This window comes from Xenopus tropicalis, chromosome 4 (genome assembly GCF_000004195.4).
Source record: "Xenopus tropicalis strain Nigerian chromosome 4, UCB_Xtro_10.0, whole genome shotgun sequence".
NCBI classification, from domain to species: domain Eukaryota; kingdom Metazoa; phylum Chordata; class Amphibia; order Anura; family Pipidae; genus Xenopus; species Xenopus tropicalis.
Window position 1 is genome coordinate 2516624 of NC_030680.2, and position 5368 is coordinate 2521991.

The window sequence follows — 5368 nt, forward strand, 5'->3', positions numbered from 1 at the left end:
CCCGCCTTTGTCTTTGTTCTTGGGGCAACGTGTCCTGCGTCAAGGTTCTAGGTTCCACATATTTACCTGGTTTGAGTCTCGTCCGGGTCTATGTGACTGTTCTAAGTTCCACGTATTCAGATACAGTCACTTCATGATAGATGTGGTTGTTCTAGGTTCAACACGTGCACCTGAATTGGGTATAATGTCCTTTTCTGATCTGAGTGGGTGTTCTAGTTTCAACGTGTCCCTTTCCTGAGCTGAGTGGGTGTTCTAGTTCAGTGGTTCTCAACCTTCCTAATGCCGCGACCCTTTAATACAGTTGCTCATATTGTGGTGACCCCCAACCATAGAGGAGCAGTGTCTCGGTTCCTAAGACCATTGGAAATATGTGTTTTCCAATGGTCTTAGGCGACCCCTGTGATAGGGACGTTCAACCCCCAAAAGGGTCCTGACCCACAGGTTGAGAACCGCTGTTCTAGTTTCAACGTGTTCCTTTCCTGAGCTGAGTGGATGTTCTAGGTTCAACATGTTCTTTTCCTGGTCTGAGTGGAAGTTCTAGGTTTCATATATGCTGATCAGGTTTGTATGCTGATCTTGGTCTGTGTAGATGTTCTAGGTTCAACATATTGGGGGTCATTTATAAAGACTGGGCAGTAACTGTACGCGAGAGGAGTGACGTTTGTGTGTGCGAGAGCGGGCCGGGGGGACGTTTGTGTGTGCGAGAGCGGGCCGGGGGGACGTTTGTGTGTGCGAGAGCGGGCCGGGGGGACGTTTGTGTGTGCGAGAGCGGGCCGGGGGGACGTTTCTGTGTGCGAGAGCGGGCCGGGGGGACGTTTGTGTGTGCGAGAGCGGGCCGGGGGGACGTTTGTGTGTGCGAGAGCGGGCCGGGGGGACGTTCTGTGTGCGAGAGCGGGCCGGGGGGACGTTTCTGTGTGCGAGAGCGGGCCGGGGGGACGTTTCTGTGTGCGAGAGCGGGCCGGGGGGACGTTTCTGTGTGCGAGAGCGGGCCGGGGGGACGTTTCTGTGTGCGAGAGCGGGCCGGGGGGACGTTTGTGTGTGCGAGAGCGGGCCGGGGGGACGTTTCTGTGTGCGAGAGCGGGCCGGGGGGACGTTTCTGTGTGCGAGAGCGGGCCGGGGGGACGTTTGTGTGTGCGAGAGCGGGCCGGGGGGACGTTTGTGTGTGCGAGAGCGGGCCGGGGGGACGTTTGTGTGTGCGAGAGCGGGCCGGGGGGACGTTTCTGTGTGCGAGAGCGGGCCGGGGGGACGTTTCTGTGTGCGAGAGCGGGCCGGGGGGACGTTTCTGTGTGCGAGAGCGGGCCGGGGGGACGTTTGTGTGTGCGAGAGCGGGCCGGGGGGACGTTTCTGTGTGCGAGAGCGGGCCGGGGGGACGTTTCTGTGTGCGAGAGCGGGCCGGGGGGACGTTTCTGTGTGCGAGAGCGGGCCGGGGGGACGTTTCTGTGTGCGAGAGCGGGCCGGGGGGACGTTTCTGTGTGCGAGAGCGGGCCGGGGGGACGTTTCGGTGACATTTCTGTACGTGAGAGCGGGCCGGGGGGACGTTTCTGTGTGCGAGAGCGGGCCGGGGGGACGTTTCTGTGTGCGAGAGCGGGCCGGGGGGATGTTTCTGTGTGCGAGAGCGGGCCGGGGGGACGTTTCTGTGTGCGAGAGCGGGCCGGGGGGACGTTTCTGTGTGCGAGAGCGGGCCGGGGGACGTTTCGGGTGACATTTCTGTATGTGAGAGCGGGCCGGGGGGACGTTTCTGTGTGTGAGAGCGGGTCGGGGGGACGTTTCCTGTGTGCGAGAGCGGGCCGGGGGACGTTTCGGGTGACATTTCTGTATGTGAGAGCGGGCCGGGGGGACGTTTCTGTGTGCGAGAGCGGGCCGGGCTGACGTTTCTGTGTGCGAGAGCGGGCCGGGGGGACATTTCTGTATGTGAGAGCGGGCCGGGGGGACGTTTCTGTATGTGAGAGCGGGCCGGGGGGACGTTTCTGTGTGCGAGAGCGGGCCGGGGGGACGTTTCTGTGTGCGAGAGCGGGCCGGGGGGACGTTTCTGTGTGCGAGAGCGGGCCGGGGGGGCGTTTCTGTATGTGAGAGCGGGCCGGGGGGGGACGTTTCTGTGTGCGAGAGCGGGCCGGGGGGACGTTTCTGTATGTGAGAGCGGGCCGGGGGGACGTTTTCTGTGTGCGAGAGCGGGCCGGGGGGACGTTTCTGTGTGCGAGAGCGGGCCGGGGGGACGTTTCTGTGTGCGAGAGCGGGCCGGGGGGACGTTTCTGTGTGCGAGAGCGGGTCGGGGGGGACGTTTCGGGTGACATTTCTGTATGTGAGAGCGGGCCGGGGGGACGTTTCTGTATGCGAGAGCGGGCCGGGGGGACGTTTCTGTGTGCGAGAGCGGGCCGGGGGGACGTTTCTGTGTGCGAGAGCGGGCCGGGGGGACGTTTCTGTATGTGAGAGCGGGCCGGGGGGACGTTTCTGTGTGCGAGAGCGGGCCGGGGGACGTTTTCTGTGTGCGAGAGCGGGCCGGGGTGACGTTTCTGTGTGCGAGAGCGGGCCGGGGGGACGTTTCTGTGTGCGAGAGCGGGCCGGGGGGACGTTTCTGTGTGCGAGAGTGGGCCGGGGTGACGTTTCTGTGTGCGAGAGCGGCCGGGGGGACGTTTCTGTGTGCGAGAGCGGGCCGGGGGGACGTTTCTGTACGTGAGAGCGGGCCGGGGGGGACGTTTCTGTGCGCGAGAGCGGGCCGGGGTGACGTTTGTGTGTGCGAGAGCGGGCCGGGGGGACGTTTCTGTGTGCGAGAGCGGGCCGGAGGGACGTTTCTGTGTGCGAGAGCGGGCCGGGGGGACGTTTCTGTGTGCGAGAGCGGGCCGGGGGACGTTTCTGTGTGCGAGAGCGGGCCGGGGGGACGTTTCTGTGTGCGAGAGCGGGCCGGGGTGACGTTTCTGTGTGCGAGAGCGGGCCGGGGGGACGTTTCGGGTGACATTTCTGTATGTGAGAGCGGGCCGGGGGGACGTTTCTGTATGTGAGAGCGGGCCGGGGGGACGTTTCTGTGTGCGAGAGCGGGCCGGGGGGACGTTTCTGTGTGCGAGAGCGGGCTGGGGGGACGTTTCTGTGTGCGAGAGCGGGCCGGGGGACGTTTCGGGTGACATTTCTGTATGTGAGAGCGGGCCGGGGGGACGTTTCTGTGTGCGAGAGCGGGTCGGGGGGACGTTTCTGTGTGCGAGAGCGGGCCGGGGGACGTTTCGGGTGACATTTCTGTATGTGAGAGCGGGCCGGGGGGACGTTTCTGTGTGCGAGAGCGGGCCGGGCTGACGTTTCTGTGTGCGAGAGCGGGCCGGGGGGACATTTCTGTATGTGAGAGCGGGCCGGGGGGACGTTTCTGTATGTGAGAGCGGGCCGGGGGGACGTTTCTGTGTGCGAGAGCGGGCCGGGGGGACGTTTCTGTGTGCGAGAGCGGGCCGGGGGGATGTTTCTGTGTGCGAGAGCGGGCCGGGGGGGCGTTTCTGTATGTGAGAGCGGGCCGGGGGGACGTTTCTGTGTGCGAGAGCGGGCCGGGGGGACGTTTCTGTATGAGAGAGCGGGCCGGGGGGACGTTTCTGTGTGCGAGAGCGGGCCGGGGGGACGTTTCTGTGTGCGAGAGCGGGCCGGGGGGACGTTTCTGTGTGCGAGAGCGGGCCGGGGTGACGTTTCTGTGTGCGAGAGCGGGTCGGGGGGACGTTTCGGGTGACATTTCTGTATGTGAGAGCGGGCCGGGGGGACGTTTCTGTATGTGAGAGCGGGGCCGGGGGGACATTTCTGTGTGCGAGAGCGGGCCGGGGGGACGTTTCTGTGTGCGAGAGCGGGCCGGGGGGACGTTTCTGTGTGCGAGAGCGGGCCGGGGGGACGTTTCTGTGTGCGAGAGCGGGCCGGGGTGACGTTTCTGTGTGCGAGAGCGGGCCGGGGGGACGTTTCTGTGTGCGAGAGCGGGCCGGGGGGACGTTTCTGTGTGCGAGAGTGGGCCGGGGTGACGTTTCTGTGTGCGAGAGCGGGCCGGGGGGACGTTTCTGTGTGCGAGAGCGGGCCGGGGGGACGTTTCTGTACGTGAGAGCGGGCCGGGGGGACGTTTCTGTGCGCGAGAGCGGGCCGGGGTGACGTTTGTGTGTGCGAGAGCGGGCCGGGGGGACGTTTCTGTGTGCGAGAGCGGGCCGGGGGGACGTTTCTGTGTGCGAGAGCGGGCCGGGGGGACGTTTCTGTGTGCGAGAGCGGGCCGGGGGGACGTTTCTGTGTGCGAGAGCGGGCCGGGGGGACGTTTCTGTGTGCGAGAGCGGGCCGGGGGGACGTTTCTGTGTGCGAGAGCGGGCCGGGGTGACGTTTCTGTGTGCGAGAGCGGGCCGGGGGGACGTTTCGGGTGACATTTCTGTATGTGAGAGCGGGCCGGGGGGACGTTTCTGTATGTGAGAGCGGGCCGGGGGGACGTTTCTGTGTGCGAGAGCGGGCCGGGGGGACGTTTCTGTGTGCGAGAGCGGGCTGGGGGGACGTTTCTGTGTGCGAGAGCGGGCCGGGGGACGTTTCGGGTGACATTTCTGTATGTGAGAGCGGGCCGGGGGGACGTTTCTGTGTGCGAGAGCGGGTCGGGGGGACGTTTCTGTGTGCGAGAGCGGGCCGGGGGACGTTTCGGGTGACATTTCTGTATGTGAGAGCGGGCCGGGGGGACGTTTCTGTGTGCGAGAGCGGGCCGGGCTGACGTTTCTGTGTGCGAGAGCGGGCCGGGGGGACATTTCTGTATGTGAGAGCGGGCCGGGGGGACGTTTCTGTATGTGAGAGCGGGCCGGGGGGACGTTTCTGTGTGCGAGAGCGGGCCGGGGGGACGTTTCTGTGTGCGAGAGCGGGCCGGGGGGATGTTTCTGTGTGCGAGAGCGGGCCGGGGGGGCGTTTCTGTATGTGAGAGCGGGCCGGGGGGACGTTTCTGTGTGCGAGAGCGGGCCGGGGGGACGTTTCTGTATGTGAGAGCGGGCCGGGGGGACGTTTCTGTGTGCGAGAGCGGGCCGGGGGGACGTTTCTGTGTGCGAGAGCGGGCCGGGGGGACGTTTCTGTGTGCGAGAGCGGGCCGGGGTGACGTTTCTGTGTGCGAGAGCGGGTCGGGGGGACGTTTCGGGTGACATTTCTGTATGTGAGAGCGGGCCGGGGGGACGTTTCTGTATGTGAGAGCGGGCCGGGGGGACATTTCTGTGTGCGAGAGCGGGCCGGGGGGACGTTTCTGTATGCGAGAGCGGGCCGGGGGGACGTTTCTGTGTGCGAGAGCGGGCCGGGGGGACGTTTCGGGTGACATTTCTGTGTGCGAGAGCGGGCCGGGGGGACGTTTCTGTGTGCGAGAGCGGGCCGGGGGGGACGTTTCTGTGTGCGAGAGCAGGCCGGGGGG